The sequence below is a fragment of the Pongo abelii genome, chromosome 1, assembly GCF_028885655.2.
Source record: "Pongo abelii isolate AG06213 chromosome 1, NHGRI_mPonAbe1-v2.0_pri, whole genome shotgun sequence".
Lineage (NCBI taxonomy): Eukaryota > Metazoa > Chordata > Mammalia > Primates > Hominidae > Pongo > Pongo abelii.
This window is the reverse complement of record NC_071985.2, coordinates 122,237,026-122,256,570: the sequence shown is the minus strand read 5'-3', so window position 1 is coordinate 122,256,570 and position 19,545 is coordinate 122,237,026. Positions and strand designations below refer to the sequence as shown.

At 52.6% G+C, this 19,545-nt stretch overlaps 1 pseudogene; it reads left to right on the top strand.

Moving 5' to 3' along the window:
- The first annotated feature begins 431 nt into the window (after positions 1–431).
- LOC100445768 (chymosin-like) lies at positions 432–10,891 on the top strand (annotated as a pseudogene).
- The last annotated feature ends 8,654 nt before the right edge of the window (positions 10,892–19,545 follow it).

Below are 19,545 nucleotides of genomic sequence, written 5' to 3'. Positions count from 1 at the left end.
CAGGCCTCTTACAGAGCATAAGGTGGAACATGGAACACATTTCTGGCAGCACCTCCCCTGTGTTGGCTCGAGAAGTCCTGTCTGCAAGTGGGGAGCAGGTCAGAGAGGCCTATGTTGACATTTCTCAGCCTGAAGACCAGGCATGTATATCCTTCAACTTTGAAGTCCCTGGAATACAGATATTCTGAGACAACACTCAGAATACCAAAGACCCATGCTGATAAGGGCCACAAGTGGCCTCACTCAGTGTGAGTGGTCCTTATCAGCATGGGTCTTAGGTATCCTGAGTGTTATCTCACTGTATTTGTGGAGTGACCTACAGTCAGGAGCTATCTTTGAAGTCTGGGCTTCCAGCCACAGGACACCTGGCTCCCTCTATAAAGGCTGTGGAGTGGGCTCTGGCTGGAGCAGTGGCCAATCTGCGGTCCAGGATGAGGGGCCTTGTGGTGTTCCTTGCAGTCTTTGCTCTCTCTGAGGTCAATGCCATCACCAGGTGAGTGTCAGAGCCCAGGGGAGGGCAAGGGCAACTCATCGTCCTCTCTGGGAGGTCTGTCCTTGGTCTTCCAGCCATTGGTCCCCCAGGGAGTCTTGGGAGAAGTGCTGCAAGTTCCCAGGACAACAGCTCCCTGTCAGTCTTGCCTTTGCATGCTGGGACCTTTGCTTCTGTTTACCCCAGCACTTCACAGTGTGGTGAAAAGAACAGGGAGCCAGACGGGCAACTGGGAGGATAGGGCATGGCTCTGGAGTCAAACTGCCTGGGGTTTGATCCCCAGCTCCATCACTAACTTAACTCTCTGTGCCTCAGTTTCCTCCTCTGTTCATAAAATTTGAATAATGGTAGTGTCCGTCTCATAGGGATGTTGTGAGGATTATAGGAGTTAATATTTAAAAAATGCTTCAAACAGTGCACACTGTAAGAGCTATATATGCATTTGTTAAACAAAATAAAGTTCCCTATTGTACTAATCCTTTGTGGGTGAAGATCCCAGGTTCTCTTCCCAAGATAATAACTGACATTGATTGAGCTGTTTGCTCCTAGGTGCCAGGCACTCCACTAAGCCACTAGTCCTCATGGATTAAGTAGATATTATCATTTGCATTTTACAGATGAGACACTGTTGTTTATGAAGGGTTCCTAAGGAGGATCCCTGAGCTGTCCAAGACTGCATGGCTAGTAATGGAGGAGCTAGGACTCGGCCTCTGTGGATTTGCACTCTTGCCATGACATCACATGGTAATCTGCAGGGGCTCAGGTTTGAGTCTGCTCAAGCCCTGAGCACAGAGAAGCCCCAGTCCCTCCCTGGGAAAGCTGGATCCCTGAAAAGCGGTCAGGGTGCTTTCAACTGGCCCGGAATCTTTGTGGCAGTCCTGAAAATAAAGTTCCTTCAGGTCCCAGGTGCGCTATCTGCCCCAGCACTTGGGATGTGAACAGCCTGCGAAAATCCATTCTCTCTGTGAGTTTTAACACTGCTGCCATTTATGGCTCTCAAAGCACATCTCAACAGTCTCACAGAGGAGGTCCACATGATTCTTAGAGGTAAAAGGGACTGTGGGAATCACTGAGTTCTACTTCTATCTATAGGAGAGGAAACTAAGATCCAGAGAGGTTAAGCCATAGGGCTAGTCAAAGGCAGGGCCAGGAGAATGGCTGGAAAAGAAGGGGTTAACCTAAGGGAGCTGAAGCTCAGAGGGCTTTGGGGAGCCACCCAAGTTGACACAGACAGGGCAGCGCCAGGTCTAGAACCAGTTTCTGCATTTCCTTTCTTGAGCTCTTCACTGTTGATCTGCCTCCATCATCTAAAACTCAAGCTCCCTCAGGAGGCCCCTGTGAGACCAGGCTGTGTGCTGAGAAACCCTTTGAGAATTTTCCACTCATCTTAGGGAAAAAGCTATCCAGAGAGCGGAGAAAGGGTATTGACAGAGGGCAGGATCATTGTTGTAGCATCTGTCAGCATGTGGGAGACACCGTTTTTCACTGCAGACAGTGCGCTCTTGGCGGGCAGAGACAGTGTCCTTTCCAGTGTTGTGTCCCCTGTGCCCTGTACAGTGTCTGGCACAGCAAGAATTTGGTGACTGAATGAGTGATAATGTGCTTGGTGCCTTTCAAACCATGGGTTTCGAAACTTATTAGTGGGTTGCAAAATGCCTCTAATGGGTCTCCACCAGCATTAGAAAAAGAGAAAGCAATAGAAAATATGAGAGTGCACTGCAGTTAGCAAGGATAGGCATTGATTTTTGAACTGATGTAAAATACATTTCTTACTTTGAGTTATGATTTAAAAAAAGTTTGAAAGCCATTGGCCTGGGGTCAGTGGGCCATTGATCAGAAGGCTGGCTGGGAACAGAGTGTACGGAGTGGTTTATGGAGCCCACTTCTGGGAGGCTGGGCAGCCTGTGGGAGATGCACACTCTCCTCACGAATTCTTCCCCATCTCCTCAGGGTTCCTCTGCACAAAAGGAAGTCGCTGAGGAGGGCCCTGAAGGAGTGCAGGCTCCTGGAGGACTTCCTGAGGAATCACCATTACGCAGTCAGCAGGAAGTGGTGACCACTTCTGGAGTGGTGGCCAGCAAGTCTCTGACCAACTACCTGGATGTGAGTGGCTCTGCCAGCCTTTCCACTAACGAAGTGGAAAGTGCCCCTAGGCCCCTGCCTCACCACAGCTGTTTCTCTTGGAGAAATGTTGGAGCCTGTGGTAAAGGCAGTCTCCCTGCCCTCAGTCAGCTCCACAAGGGGCTGGCCAACCCAGAAAAGGCAGTGCTTCTGCCTGCCAGCTCTGAATGCCACCACCAGGAGAGTCTGAGCTCAGGCGCCTTCCTCACACAGCATCCCCCAAGAGTGCATGAACTGCACCCCCGCCAACCATCCCAACCTTGCACCTGCCTTCTCGGCCAGGGAAGTTCTGTCTTAGTCTGGCTCAGCAGGGATGGAGACAGTGGGTGCCATTCTGCAGCTGCCCAGGACGCGGCCGCCAGCTTGCTCTTCCTCCTACCCAGGACCCAGGCAGGAGTGCCCCTGGTGCCTGTTCTTTCCTGCAGTTTGTCTTTCTCTCAGCCATCACTCTTGCCAGTAAACAACCAGCCTTTTTTCTCTTCTGTGCTCTCATTCCTTATCTAGGTCATCTTCGCCACCCGCCCCCAGCCTCTGCTCCGACAGTGGGGAGAGCTGGCGGGGAGGCGCAAGTGGCAGGAGCCACTTGGGCCGGGACATGGGGTCCACAACCAGCTGATGCCCCACCTCTCAGTCCAGATTCTTTTTGCCCTGGCAGGGGTGGCCCGTGTCCCACCCAGGCAGGATTCAAGTTTAGGACCCAGGTCTGCTTCTGAGGCTGATTCCAGCAGTGGTTGCAGGGCTTGTGGAAGGATGAGGCCAAGTGTGGCTGGGGATGGGAGCCCAGGTGAGGGCTGGAGGTCAAGAACCCTCTGCAGTATCTTCCCCCTCCGTGAGACACCCAGGTCTCTGGGCAGAAAGCACAGGGCCTCCACAAGTGCCTCTGCTCCCCGCCCACCGTTAACCCATATCTTCCTGCCCCCGGTGCTCCCACCTCTGACCCAGTGCTGTCTGTCTTCAGTGTCAGGACCCCTCCCCAGGAGTTCACCGTGGTGTTTGATAAGGACTCCTTGGATCTCTGGGTGCCCTCTGTCTACTGCAACAGTGATGCCTGTTGTGAGTGACCGCCCTCTCCTGCCCCAGCCCCTCATGCTTGGATGCCCCTGCCGAGTGGCCAGCGTGGTCAGGGTGGCTGGGGGGAAACGTGGGGTGGCAGGACAGCTGGCTCTGACCTTCCCAGCCTCCTGGTGGCCACAGACTGGGAAGATTTGAAAATCATGGGTTTTAGCTAAAAATTAGGGACCATTATTTTATTTTTTTGTCTCTACTGGGAGCCAAGGCAAGCTGCTTACCATTTTGGATCCTGAATTTTCCTTTCTATAAAATGGGGCTAGGATGTGCCAGTGAGTGCTGGGAGAGTAAAGTGAGAGGGTCTATTACAAATAATGAGCACATGCTTAACACACATGAATTATTTATTTCTCCACCAATCCTGGGAGATTGGTGCTCTTTTTATCCCCATTTGACGGATGAGGAAATCAAGGTTTGAAGAGGAAAAGGGACTTGGCTAAGATTACTCAGCTGGTAAAAGCAAAACATCCACGGAATCTTCAACGGGGCTTTTCCCTTTCATTTTTGTGTAGAAGCTATGTAGGTAGCACTGGAAGTCAGAGAGGTAGGGCGAGCAGCAAAGAATCACGTTCTTTTTTAAACTGTGGGACCAAGGCTTTAGAGAGAATGGGCTGCTTATTCTCTATAGAGAGAATTGCCAGTATTGAGGCCATATTCTTACAAGGCCTGCTGAGGGTTTTGGCCCTGGCTGGCACCGTGAGTGGTGAGAAGATTCTAAGGGCCCCCCTAAATCTGGGTCTGTGTTTCAGAAAACCACCAGTGCTTCGATCCGTCCAAGTCCTCCACCCACAGAACATGGGCAAGTCCCTGTCCATCCAGTATGGCACAGGCAGCATGCAGGCTTGCTGGGCTGTGACACTGTCACCGTAAGTGGTGCTGCGCCGGCCAGTGCTCACTGTGCCTTTCCCGCCAGCCACTCTCCTCCCACACAGTCCGGTGGGCTACACCTCCACTGTGCTGAGGAGCCCTTTAGCTGCTGCCTGCCCTGGTGGCTCAGGAGGCAAGGAAAAGGATTTTAGCCAGCAGCCAGCTGTTGGCTGTCCCTTCCTCCTGCCTCTCCTTCCCATGGCAGCACCCAGAGCCCCACCTGAGGGCCCTCTCAGGTCCACGTTCCCGTCTCCCTGATCGTTTTCCATGCATTCTTGACACAGTTAGTTTCGAATTCCGAGCTGGTGCCAGGACTCAGCTCTTCAGTGTCCTATGTATAGTCTTATTTTTAAATTTTGTTTTTCCAACAGCCCTTTGAGGAAGATGTCATTATCCTTGTTGTTCAAATGAGGAAACTGAGGCTTGTGGTTGATAACTCACCTGAAGTCACACAGCTGGTGCCTGGGGTAGCTGAGTGTGGGACCTCGCCTCTGGCTCTCTGAGCAGTGCTCTTGGTTTGACCTCACGCTTTATAAGTCAGAGCAGCATCTTCTTTCAGGTCCGAGAGCACCCGTCCCTCTAGGATAAGGGCTCGCCTTTTCCTTGACTCTTTTTGGCCTCCAAAGTACCTAATACAGTGATGGGCACATAGTAGGTGCCCAGTGGATATTTGCTTCTTTCTTTCTGCATGCATGCACCATCTGACGTGAAAACTCCGGTGGTGTCTCTCAGTGCTGACCACCTTGACTTTCCTTGGTCTCTTCCTTGGGTCTGGCTGAAACCTTTCTTGCTTTGAGTCCAGAAGGGCACAGTCCTTCTCTGTGGACAGTATTTTCCTCACTGGGCAAGTGCCCACCGGGGTGCTCTGCTCAGGCCTCCTCAGGATTCCATGCCAGACAGCAGAGGCCTCAGGGCTGCTTGCTGAGCTGGCAAACAGTCAGGCCTTTGACAGCCAATTCCCCTGCCTGGTCCTACTTCCTCTGCTGGCCTGAACCATTCACTTTCTTCCCTGCTATTTTGGGTGCGTCTTCACTGGAGAGCTGGCCCAGTGCCTGGAACCTCAGCAGTGCTGCAGTGGGCTGCTATCACTCACTACCTTGGGCAGGGGGTCGGGGAAAGAGCCTCGGGGTCAGCCTCCCTCAGGGGTCTCATGTGGAAGCAGGACAGGTGTCCTGACCACTTTGGGACAAGAGGCAGTAGTGGTCAGAGTAGGCTGGTGGATACATTGGGCATCTGAAGAAGTGGGCAGATTAAGAAAATATTTTGGAGTTACCACTTTCTTAGCATAGTGCTGATCCATATTCAATTATCAAACACTTAATAAATGTCAATAAATGTTCAGTGTTAGTATTATTTCGTCTAAGCACTGCCTTGAGATGTGAGATGTAGGTATTATTATTCCCTTAAACAGATAAGCGGATTGAAGCTTGGGCAGGTACTTGTCCAATGTCACATGGTTAGCACATGGCAGAACAGGAGCCTACATCTGGGTCTTGGAGATATAAAGTGTGTGCATGTTCTTTTTGGACTTCCTGCTGCTTCTATGGCTTTTTGCTGGGAGGTGTTCTGGGCACAGCTGGTGGGAGGTCTGCAGGCCTGCAGAGGGCCTTGGAGCATCCCTCATTCTGCCCCCTTCTTTGAGCTCAGTCCCAACTTTTGCACAACGAGCACCAGTTCTGTGCCCACCTTGTCCTCCATTCCCCTCTTCCCCTGCCTCATTAGAACGATTCCTCAAAATCATTGCACTAACTGCCGGGAAAGGAGAGGTGGGTTTTTTTTTGTTGTTGTTTTTTGTTTTTGTTTTTTTCTGTCTCTTAAGGGCAAATAACTATGTTGCCTATAAGAGGAAAGGAACTGGAACTGCGATACTGGCTCCTGACCTGGGACTGGCTGCCTCCATGCCTGGGATGTTTCTGTCTCTGGCTGCGGGACCTAGTGGAGGTCATGATTCTCTTGCAGGTCTCCAACATTGTGGACCCCCACCAGACTGTGGGCCTGAGCACCCAGGAACCTGGCGACATCTTCACCTACTCCGAGTTTGATGGGATCCTGGGGCTGGCCTATCCCTCTCTTGCCTCTGAGTAGTCAGTGCCCATGTTTGACAACATGATGCAGAGGCACCTGGTGGCCCAAGACCTGTTCTCAGTCTACATGAGCAGGTAGGAGCTGTGCCCAGCCAGAGCCTAAGTTTGATGTCCTTGTAAGGACTGTTGGCTGAGGAGAGCGTCCATTCCTTGGGGACACTCAAGGGTAGTCGCCAGCATCCAAGCAAACCTTCTCCTTTCCAGGCACATCCAACCTCTTGTCCAAAGGCCCATGATACAGTCATTTATGCAGCCAGAGTTCACTGGACCAAAATTTGACTTTCCTTTCTGGCATTCAAAAAACAAAGCCCAATCCCACCTCTGCACAGAAGACTTCAAGTTCTTTTTCCCAAAGTGGCAGGGCCTCAATAACCATTTGCTGATGTCATTGAGATATACAGACTTTTAGAGCTGACTCCAAAGGAGTCCAACCTACTCCTTTCACTAGGGAGGAAGCTGAGGCTTGGGGAGGGACCAACACCCTGAGTGGTGGCGGCTGAGCCAGGCCTGGAGCCTGGGGCTTCTGCTCCCAGCCCTGTGCTTCCTACTCTACCTCCCTGCACCCTGTGATGATGCAGCTTGTCTCAGACAGAGGGGAGGATGGCAGGGAGGAGAGAAAGGGACCATCCCCAGGGAGGCAGGGGAATGCAGTTAGGAGGGTGAGGCAGGGGAATGCAGTTAGGAGGCTAATTAGTGCATTCACTCATGCATTTATTCACCCAGTAGATACTTACTGGGCCCTTACTATGTGCAGGGGCTCTGCCAGAGATGGGGACACATCAGCAGATAAGACAAACTGGCAGTTAACATGTTAGCAGGAGAAGCAGACAGCACACCATTACATACACTATTGTAATCAAACAGTGTGATAAGGGTGCAGCAGGGGAGATTTGGGTGTGTCAGAGGCTGAATAACAGGGGACGCCCCAGCTGAGGGCAGCCAGGGCAGGCTTTGCCGAGGGGGGAGTGGGCGCTGTCTGGGGAGAAAGCGTGTCCCAGAACCGGGAGCTGGGATGGGCTGGATGAGTTCTAGGAGCCCAAGGCAGTGTTCCGGAAGTGGGTGGGTACAGTGTATGTTTCCCAGCCATGTGTGAGACACGGCCCCAGGAGGAACAGAGGGGATTTGCGTTTGGGTGGCAGTTTCAATCCGAAGTGTAGATTTTGTTGAAGACCCCCTTTGCTACTGGAGGCAGAAAGCCCTGGGTGGCGGCTGACAGGGAGTAGGCACATAGGGAGACAGCTGGGCACACTCCAGGGTGGCTGGGGCACAGCCTGGCAGTCCCAGGACCTGTGGGGTGGGTTACTTCCTCTGGGGTTGGGGTGGGGGCTGCAGCGCTCAGGAGAAAGGATGCTGCCGCTGACATCAGAGCAAGCCCAGCGGAGGAGGAGTCAGAGGAGGCTGGAGACCTCATCTGAAGCATGGGGTAGGGAGGGGTGGGGCGGAGGAGGGTGGGCTGGATCTCAGTGGTGTCCACCCCAGGGTGGGGCTGGGCACCACTTTTCTGAGCCTCACTGAAACAGCGCGCTGCACCTTGGTTTCAGGAATGACCAGGGGAGCATGCTCACGCTGGGGGCCATTGACCTGTCCTACTACACAGGCTCCCTGCACTGGATACCCATGACTGCAAGAATACCGACAGTTCACTGTGGACAGGTGGGTGAGCAGCCACCCTGTGTGGGCCTCAGCCAGAGGCTGATCCAGGTGTGGGGATGTGAGGGCCCGGGCATCAGGCCACCACACTCTGAGGACTGCAGCACAGTAGCTCGTAAGACCACCCATAAGAATCTGAACTAGACACTTCCAAGGTCGGTGACCTTTGTCGGTGCTAGTGCCACATATTCACCTGCGCTTTATGAACAAGACCAGCTGCCTTTCTGGGGCATCTACCCCCTGCTAGGTGCTATGCTGGATGATTATATGACTGTCTCATTTATTCCTCACTGAGACACCATGAGGTGGGTGCTACTATTCCCCCACTTTATAATGGACTAACATTGAGTTTGAACCTTGGGACCACCTCTTGAGGAAGTCAAGGAAGGGGTTATTAATGTACCCGTTTTGTAGATGGGAAGCCTGAGTACACAAAGGTTGGGTAACTTGCTGGAGACACACAGCAAGTAAATGGCAGAGCAAAAACTTGAAACCAGATCTCAGGCAATGAGTATAGTACTCACTCTACTCCTTAATGTGAGTGAATTTGTTGTTTTATTGAAGTTTCTGTCCCATGGAAAGTGGGATGTCCTCAATTTAGCCACTGAATTGGAAGAAAATGGTTTTAGGTTTTTTCTCTGGGCTCAGAAAGTACTGGGGCCTCCAGGAAGGGGCCCCAGGGAAGGGACTGAGAGCTGGGGGCCTTCCCTCCCTACTGCGGATCCTGGCAGGGGAGGGTAGGAAGGACCTGGGGAGGGAAGACTGGATGAGGCCATCCTGCATATCCTCGGAAGTGTCATCATTGATGGCGTGGTGGTGGCCTGTGACGGTGGCTGTCAGGCCATCCTGGACACCGGCACCTCCCTGCTGGTGGGGCCTGGCAGCAACATCCTCAACATCCAGCAGGATGCCACCGCAGGCCAGTACAATGAGGTGAGGCCAGGCCCCACCGCCCCACAAGGTTGCCTTGAAGTTGGGGCCCCTTCACACAAACAAGATGATGCAGGGGTGTTGAGGGAGCCCGTTTCCCAGCTGAGGTTGGGGTTTCTCCGGAGGCCTCTGCTGGGGCCTTTGGCTTTGGCTTCATTGCTGTGGGAGCCTCCACGCCTCAGGTAGTGGCTGCCGTCTGACCTCCTGTTCCTCTGGGAGGGGTGCCCTCCCTGACGCGCTGGCCTGTGCTGTGCCCCTTCTTCCTCCTCCACCCCCGAGTCTGTCCCTCTCTCCTTCACAGCCAAATGCTCCCAGCATCCCTGTGAGCTCTGGCTGGGCCTAGATGGGGAGACACAGAGGCAACCCCCTTGGGTCCCAAGCTTGGGTCTGTCCCTGGGTTGATGACAGCTATGACTCTTTTGAGAACCGTGTCTTGGGACCAGGCTTCACCCTGAGAGCCTCCCTGTTGTCCTAGGTGTAGGCAGGGCCCCCTTCCTACCCCATGGCTCACGGGCTGGCAGGAGGGGTGCTGGGCCCTTCCAGAACCCCTCCAGTCAGCTTACTCACTCGCCGCTTCCAAGAGGACCCTCTTTGGTTCTTTAGTTTGACATCAACTGCGGGCGCCTGAGCAGCATGCCCACGGTTGTCTTCGAGATCTACGGCCAGAAGTACCCCCTGCCACCCTCCGCCTACAGCAGCCAGATATGAGTCTCAGAGGGGAAGCCCGGGCTCCTCCTCCTCCTTCTGCTTCACCAGCTTCCTCCCCCACCCCCCCAGTTGGGCCCCTGGTGAGGCAGTGATGGTGGTGATAAGAAGTGATATGGACTCCACAGAGAATGGAGGGGCATGCGTTTGGACCAACCAGCCCTTCTGAGTGGGCCATGTTGTCCTGGGGCCTCATTTGTGGCCACTTCAGCCTCATACTGGGAAAAATGGGGAACAGGAGGGGCGGTGCGCCAAGGTGTCAGGGAGGGTGGGGTAGGCAGGTCCACATCTCCCTATGGGAACCTCCCTCTGCTGCTCAAGCTTCTAAGTCCCGGGGCCTAGAGCTCTGTGCAGGGTTCGCTTAGCTAGCCGGGGCTTTGTGGGGCCCAGCCCTTGGCCCAGTGACCACTGACCTCCACCCCCAGGTCTGCTCTGGCTGGTCATCAGGGCAGTAGGTACTGAGAGCAGGAGGCAGGGGCTGGGGAGGATGAGGGATGGGGAGTGGGGTCCAGTGCAGGGAACAGGACTCAGGATGCCAGAACCCCACCCGGTGATCCTGGATTATGTCATTTTATTTTTTGAGTCTCAATTTCTTCATCTGTTGAGAGATGAATCCAATACTTGTTTATCTGGGAAGGTCATTTCAAGGATAAAATGACATCATAGAAGAGGAGGAGTTGTGGGTGAGGTATAAACGCCTATCTTTAGGCACAGCAAATGGGATTGGGACCAGCGTCATCTCTGCCTTGCCTTCCCCAGGACCAGGGCTTCTGCACCAGTGGTTTCCAGGGTGACTATAGTTCCCAGCAGTGGATCCTGGGGGATGTCTTCATCCGGGAGTATTACAGTGTCTTTGACAGGGCCAATAACTGTGTGGGGCTGGCGAAGGCTGTCTGATTGCATCACTGGCCATGGACCTCAATGTGACCAAACACACACGCGCACATAGATGAGATGTGCAGGCAGATGGTTCCCAATAAACACCGCATTTCTGCAAAGCCTGACTTCCCTTGTTGTCACTGGGGCTGAAGCTCTGCGCCGTTGTGGGGGTGGATGTGACTGCCAGGTGGTGTGTGGGCACAGCAGGAACTACATGGTGGGAAGGGTTGGTGGATGGAGGCTACCTGGAGGGCAATGACTATTTCAAGCTCAGGTCAGGGAAGACCAAGGCATGCCTTACCTACCTGTCCTTCACTCTAGAGCTTTCTGGGCAAAGGGCACAAGAGGGGAGACCCTCGCACGATAAGACTCATTTATTTCTGGGGAATGAGAGGTAAGGGCATGGTGGTGTGGGGATGTATAGAGAACACTTGGCCCCTGGAGAGGAAGGTTCTAGCTGTATTAAGAGAGGGGCCTCAGTGCTGTTGGAAGAAGCCAGATGAAAGAGTGAGCAGAGAGCATGGGGAAAGATCTGAGTCCTAGGCTGCCATCCACCCTGGGGGAGAGCCACAGTCCAGACTCCCATCCTCAGGCTCAGGGGCTCAGGTCCTGGCAGTGGTCAGGAGAGAGCCATGCAGGAAATCCAAATATTACCGGGTCACACAAGGGGATTCAGGTGGCTTTAGGAAGTTTTTCTCGGTGATGCTACTTTGAAGCCCCTCAGCTACCTTGGGAGGGAGGTGGACAGCTCTTGGGGAGATCACAGTGCTTGGAGTCCTCTTGGCAGGCTCCTTGGACAGTGCTCTGCTGGGAGCTGCATGTGTCTGCTCTCCAGCCCTTTTCCCTTTTTCTTTGCACCCCCCGCTTTAGATAGTCTTTTTCCCATCAGGGGGAAGACAATTGACCAGGCCTTTGTTTTCTATGTCATAGCTAGCCTTGTCCCCTCTGCTTCACCCACCCCAAATATAGTGATCGGACTTTGTCACACCTTTATAGTAGTTCAACCTTCAGAAGGCCTTGGGAAGGGGGTGGGGCCATCTTGCTATCTAGCCCCTGCCCCTACCTCAGGCTGACCACAGGCCTGCCCTGCAAACAGCTGGAGCAGGTGAGTAACGCCCATGTCTCCAGGAACCGGAAGCTGCAGGTTTGGCAGTGACACTTCACAAAGGAGACTGTCCTTCATGAGGAGTGAGGTGAGGGGCAGGAGCAGAGTGGGCTCTGACTTCTTTCTCCCAGCGGCAGCTGCTAATGGGATCCGGTTGACAAGCCATCTGGGGGCATCTCCTGGGGCCTTTCTTAGTGGTACCCAAGAACAAAAGAGATGAGGAACCCAGGCAGTGGAGATGCTGCCTGTGGTGCCTGTCTGGGTTTGTGGCTGTGCAGCCAGCTTGGCCACAGAGGCAGCCCATGGCCTCCTTCAGGGGAGAGACTGGGCTGTGGGGATGAAACGGAGCAGGAAGGCTCAGGCTGCCTTTCCTGGGTGAGCCGAGGAGCCTGGTGTGGGATGGTGCATAGGCCACAGGAGAATATCCCAGGACTTCAAGGACAGGGGGTGGTGCCAGCAATGGGCAGGCCTTGACGTTTGAATCTTACTGGGCCAGCGAGGGGAGCGAGGTGCCAAGGAGTCAGTCTGGCTTTGGGAGGCTTCTCTAAGCCTCGCTGTTTTATCTAGGACCAATACTGCCTGTTTGCCAAGAACGAGACACAATTGGGCCACTTTCATTATTTTTACACTTCTTGTATATTAAAAAAATGCCAAATAGGCTTACAAAAATGGTTATAGATTTCAATGGTTTACATTTAGCAACTGTATTTTAAACACCCACATCCCAACTGGAGATAATGTAGAAAGTCTAAATATGATGACTTTCACAAATGTGAGGTTTGGACCAAATGGGTCCTGTCTCACCCCCTGCCCAGGTGGCCCTGGTGGCGACCCCTGTCCTGGGAGGGCAGTGAGGGCACAGCGAGGCTGGTGTGTGGGGCAGCTCCCCACTGGGGCTAACTCAGTGTTGTAGCACAGCACCCCTGTGGCCTCAGCAATGTTCCTGGCTGCAGAGAACTGTCTGCCTGGAGTGTTCTCTACTCTCCAACTCCTCTGACTTTCAATCAACCTTCAAACCTCAACTCAGTCCACATCTCTTCAGGATGCTCCTGACGAGCCTGGGGGCTTAGTATCGTACCACTTATTTCCCTGTTGGTCTTCATCATGGCCTGTGAGCTTGCTGAGGACAGATATTGTGCACTTCTCATTTTTTTTTCTTTTTCTTTTCTTTTTTTTTTTTTTGAGACAGAGTCTCGCTCTGTTGCCCAGGCTGGAGTGCAGTGATGCAGTCTCCGCTCGCTGCAACCTCTGCCTCCTGGGTTCAAGTAATTATCCTGCCTCAGCCTCCTGAGTAGCTGTTATTACAAGCGTGTGCTGCCACACCTAGCTAATTTTTGTATTTTTAGTAGAGATGGGGTTTCGCCATGTTTCCCAGGCTGGTCTCGAACTCCTGACTGGAGTTCTCGAACTCCCCTGCCTGGCCATTCCCTTGCTGTCCCCCTGGAAGTCCTCTGTGCATGTTGGAAAGACAAACTGCCACCAGGGCTTTAAGGTTCTGGGAAGGGGTCCACACTGGGCTCTGTGGTCAGGCCTTCTGAGGGCTGTGCTAGGTGGTGAGTGAGCAGGCTTCGGGAAGGGGCCACCAGCATATCGGTGGTTTGCTTGTGAAGAGGGCCTACCTGGAGGCCAGGGAGGAGCTGCAAGTCTACAGGGGCCCCTTTGCAGAGCGGGGCTGACTTGTTCTGGATCCCCCACCAGCCCTATATGCCGATAAGCTCCAAGCAGTCAGGGGCAGCTAAGGAAGCCTTGGTGGCCATTCACGTCCACCCAGCAGGTGTTGCCTGCCATCTGTCCTTCTGCCACAGCCACATCCAACACCTGCAGGGTTCGCCTCTGGGAGTCTGCGCCCCCTGTTCCCTTTGCCTGCTATGCCTTTCCACCTTCTCTAATCTGTGAAGTGCTCCTTCTCCTTCAAGGCCAGCCTAAATGTCACCTCCTCTAGGGTCCCCACTCCTCCGCTTTCTCATTGCATTTATCATGTCGTAGTTGTTCACTGACACATTTGTCTCTCTGACTGAATTGCTGACGAACAGTGCCTGCGTTCTTCCTCCCTGAATTCTCAGCGCCCAGCAGAGTTCCTAGAACACTGTGGAGGCTCAGCCAGTGCCCGAGGGTGGCTTATGCTTTCCGATGCAGCACAAGTAATGAGTGCTGAGAGATGCGAACTCACAAAGACCAGGTGTGGATGTGTGCACAAGCACACACACGTGTACACACAAGTACACACATGCACACCCATGCCCTGCCCCTCCCTGAGTAGACACAGACCCAGGCCCCAGTTCTAAAGCCCTATTCCCAGCCCCTCTCCTCCCCTGTCACTCAACGCCTTGCCAGTTCTTATGCTAATGAGAGGAAGCGTTTGGGCAGAGAGAAGCTTGGAAAGGAAGTCTTTGAAATGGAAATGTTATGACAAAATGATAGATTGTTTTCCGAGCTGTGCAGTTTGTTTCTTTCTTGCAGCAGAAGGGAGAGTATAACAGAGACAGGAGTGGCAGAGACTGCCCATGTCAGCAAGCCCCAGATGGCGAGGAGTGCGGGTGAAACACCCCGGGAACATGGAGCGAGGGGAAACTGCAGAACAGGCAGAGGGACACGGCCTAGCTACTGTCCAGTAGCTCCGGTCATGGCTGGGGCCCGACTGGCCAGAGCATACCATGGCTGTCTGGAGGAGGTAGGGTCTGTGAAGACCAGGAGGGACATCTGATCCGTCCTTCTGCCAAGGCTGCCGTACTCAACACCCTGCAGGGGCTCATCTCTGAGCCTCTGTGCATGCTGTTCCTTTGCCTGTTATGACTCCACCTTCTCTAACCTGCAAACTGTTCTTCATCCTTCAAGACCATCTGATATGTTACCTCCTCTGAGAAGACTCCTATTGTACATGAGGCCTGCTTCACCCAAACTCCCTAAACCATAGGAGTACTCATTGGCTGATCCCTAGTTCCTTGATTTACTTGGGGCTAATTAGAATTGTTGCCTATCTTACTCATTAAAAATATGCATTGCATACTTGCTGTGTGCAAAATGCTGTTCTAGGCACTGTGTCCATTGGTGAACACAAACAGACCCTCCATCTTCATGGGACTTATGTCCTGGGGGGACACAAACAATGAGATCATAGATGCGTAATTACGTGGCTTCTGGGTGGTTAGAAGCACATGGGAAAAGTGGAGTAGTGAGGGAACACGCTTTGCTTTGAAATGAGGTAGGAAGGGCAGGCTCAGTGAGAAGGTGACATCTGAGCAAAGACACGAAAGATGGGTCAGCCATGCAGATATGGGGGCAGGGACGGTGTGTAAAGACTAAACACATCAGCATTTAATAAAGAGAAGCTACAGGTGGATACATATGGATACATTATTTTTTGCTTATGCCGGTTATCTTTCTAATGAAAGATAAGTTGCATCTCAATCGTTTTGCATCCTTTATAGCATTTAGTGTTTGACACGGAATAACTGTTCAGTAGATGTATGTTGAATGAATAAACAAGCTCCAAACTGTCTCCCTCTAAACCCCTTAGCCGTGGTGAGGGCTGCCCAGGAGTCAGCTCTTGTCCTGGAGCGCCCTCTAGTGACCAAATCTCAGATGCCAGCTTTGTACATCTTGTTTACATCCTGTAACATTTCTCCTTCCCACCCCAGGAGAACTTAGGGACAGTGGCCAGCAAATCAATAGAATTAACTAAGTGTCTCCTATGTGCAGGGCACAGCGGCAGCTTCTACACGAAGCATGCAGACTCAGGATATATGGTCCCTGCCCTCAAATCCCTCACTCACTGGACATCTCTCTGGTTAACCATTTCCTTCTCAATCTTTGCTCTCCGATAATCCCCCCTTTCTGATCTTTCTGGATCATCTGTAATACTGGAATTACATTTTGAGCTAGGGCTGGCTGGGTGAGGATGTGCATGCTGTGTGTGACTGAGGGGCTTGGGAACAGCATTAGCTTTCCAGGTCAGCAGATTAGCCCATCATTCTGTAGTAGTGGAGGGGTCTTGGAAGACAGCTAGGCTCTGGTCCACTAGGCACTCCATGGAGTTTCAGAGCTGAGGCTGACGCTGGCTAGATAACATGCAGACCAAACTTGTTGCCCCATTCTGGCTGGTGGAATTGTGCCTCCTTTTTGAGGACTTCTCATGGCCCTGGCCACCTTCTCTGTGCTGGTGGCCTTGTATCTTCAAAGCCAAAGCTGAAGCTCCATTCCTGGGCACTGAGCCTCCCCTACCTTTTGTCCTTGCTCTCTCCTCTAACCCCTTCCAAGAAACCTGAGAGCGCCTTTCTTTCCCAGGGCTCTGTTTAACATCGAGGCCAGAATAACTGTGTCCTGGTAGCTTTATTTTTAGGGCCTGTAAGAGGGAACAAGGAGCCTCTGGAGACAGGCTTCCCATGTGTCAGGGAGGGTCCTGGGCCCACAGGTGCCAGCCAAACCTCCTGCAGCTTTGGAAGTCCAGTGCCAAATCTCAGCCACACCCCCATATCCGCTCCCTGGGGTGCACATTTCTCATCGAGAGCATAGCTCTTATGCAATGAGGTGGATGTGGGCAAACTGGCTGTCCAGATGCCTAGGCTTAAGTCAGTGCCCTGGGACCTCCCGAGTTATGCTGGTGGCCAGTCTCTCGGCCTCAGCTCCTGAGTTAGGAAGGCAGGTGGCCTCAAGCTGAAGGGATGCTTGGCCTGACTTCCACCACCTGGGCTCATGCCCCTTGTAGAGTGGATGATACGCAAAGAGTAGAGAATCTCCAAGTGCTTTCCTGAGTCCACACTTTTCCTGGGAGTCCCAGACACAGACCAGTCAGGGTGAGAGTGGACAAGGAATCCGAGAATCTTCAGAAATTATTATTCGGCTTGAAAGTCTGATGAATGAACTGATTACGCCTGGTGCAGAATGTGCCCCGTGGACACTCTATCACTGGGTGGCAGCCTGGGTATGGATTTGGACTGGGCTTGAAAGATTTTATTTGGACCCAAGAGGGAGAAAAATGGCTTTCTGCATCCCACGGAGTGCTTCCTGGCAAAGGGCAGTGGGCACTTGTGCATATGTCTCCCAAGCCACCTTCTCTCCTTTGACCACTTATATCTGGATCTTCCTTCTAGCCTTAAGCAGCATGCTAGGAGTGGTGTCTTCTCTTCCTCTCTGTCATCCCCATGTTGACCTGGTTCCCATTAGTCGTTACCTTCCCCAGGCCCTAAAAGTAGCTCTTTCCCAGGGCTGGAGTTGCCCTGGCCTTGGGAACACCCCAACTTGGGGACTAGTGAGGCCCTAAGGGGTGCAGGTACTAGGTGGGACCTGATGTGTCTCTCCAACAGGAGCAGAGGGACACTGGAAAATCACTGGCCCCACTGGAGGCGCCTGAGCTAGGAAGATGAAAGAGGATGACATAGGGGACTGTCTTTTTTTCTCACACAGCTGGCAGCACTGGCCTGGGGTCGGAGAGGCAAATGCCTTGTCAAATGAATTGTCTTTCTTTCTCTCTCATCAGATATTTACAGAGCATCCCTATCACTAGGTGCTGAAGCCACGATGGTGAGCAAAACATGCTCTTCATCCTCATAGAGCTTTATGGAGGTAAGAGTTATTGGGAGTTTGGTCTTGGTGAGATTTATTGGGAGGGACCGTATCTTGGATTCGGATTTTAAACATTCTGTCCCATAGTTCCCTCAACTGATTGCAGTGTCCTAAAAAAGCTGGTAATCCTGAAATCACACTCCATCAGTCAGACTGTTACTTACGCCAGCAAGCATCACAAAAATCTTTTGTTAGGCCTCGCGTCCCAGTTTTTAGTCCAGAAGGTGTGATTCCCATTCAGCCGGGGCTTCCAAGCCCCTGACGTAGAGCAGGGATTTGAATGGAAGAGAGAGAAGCAGCTGCGGCCCCGTGCCTGGAAAGCCCAAGTGTGCTCTCCTCCTGTTTGTGAAAGCCTCTCCTTCCCCAAGTCAGGGCAGGGCCTGTGACCCACTCCTCTGTCTACCGCTCCAGACAGGCCACCTGGACTTCACCAGCCTCCTGACAGCCTACAAAGTCTCCCTGGATGATAGGATGTGACCTTTCTCATGTCAACGGGGTTTGCTGGAGGATGTGAGAGCTGAAGCCAGAGGCAGTCTAGAGGTGTGAGGTGATGGAAACTGGTAGGAAGGGGGATGTTATGGACTGAATTGTGTCCCCCCAAATTCACATGCTAAAGCCCCAACCCCGAAAGTGGCTGTGTTTAGAGATGGGGCTTTTGAAAAGGTAATTAAGGTTAACTGGGTCATATAGGTAGGCCCTCATCTGATGTGACTGCTGTCCTTAGAAGGAGAGGAAGAGACGCCAGCGATGTGTGTGCACAGGGGAAAGGCCACGGGAGGTTGCAGTGGGAAGGTGGCCTTCTGCAAGCCAGGGAAAGAGGCCTCACCAGAAGCCAACTCTGATGGCACCTTGATCTTGGACTTCCAGCCTCCAGAACTATCCTTTGAGCCACATGGCCTGTGGCCTTCTGTCATGGCAGCCTGAGTGGACTGAGACAGGGAAGTTGCTGCAGGCTGATGGAAACAGAGGCTCAGCAGGGCTCCCATCTGAAACTGGGCGAGGGAGGTGGGAGAGAGTCACCATCCCTGGGATTTGCTCTTGAAGGTTTTGGCAGCTCTGACCATCTCCTTAGGTTGATTGGTGGGCAGCCAATGTCTGCAGCCCTGAGGCCAAGGACTCTCCCATCAGGCCTCCTGGCCATTGCAGAGGATGTCAGGTGGTGGTGGTGGGGGGTGCCTAAAGGCCATGACTTCTTTCCTTGATGACATAAGACCTGATCCTCCAGGGCGGGCAATGCTCAGAAGCTCTGTCATTGGACAGCAGAGGCTGAAACTTGCAGGCAGATCACGTCCTCTTGGAGGGTCTCTGGTTAATCACTGCTGCCATCACCATGAGGTCCCTTGAGGGCTGCTACTACCTTTAACTCTCTAACTCACTGGTTCTAATGTGAGAGCACAACTTTTACTGTCATTCTCGAGTGCATGGGCTATGGATGACCCAAATGGGAAAAAAACATGCCCCCAGATGGTCCCGCTTAAGAGCTGTGGTGTTGACCCAGTCCATCTCCTGGCTAATTTCTTTATGACAGACATCATCTGTATTAGTTTCCTATTGCTACTGTAACAAATTACCACAAACTTAGTGGCTCAAAACACCACACATTTATTATCTCATGGTTCTGGAGGTTGGAAGCCCAAAATCAGTCTTACTGGGCCAGAATGTACAAGGCTGCATTCCTTACAGAGCTCTAGGAGACGAACTGTTTCATTGCCTTTTCCAGTTTCTACCAGCCACCTTCATTCCTTGGCTTGTGGCCCCAACACTCAGCCTCTGCTTCTGCTTCGTAGCTCCTGATTCTGTCCTCCCACCATCCTCTTATAAATACCCTTGTGGTTATAGGGGACCCATCCAGATAATCCAGGTTAACCTCCTCATCTCAAGGTTCTAGGGATTAGGATCTGGACATCTTTGGGGGGCAATATTCAGCCTTATTATTTAGCATTAATGCACTTTATCATGAAGCTTATCTCCAGGCAGTTTACCTCTTTGAGATCTAGATCTGAGAGAAGGAGGTTCAGGTAAGACAGGTGCTCCCCTCCATCTGCCCTGGGCTCCTTTCCTTGGATGACTAACACCAAGCATCC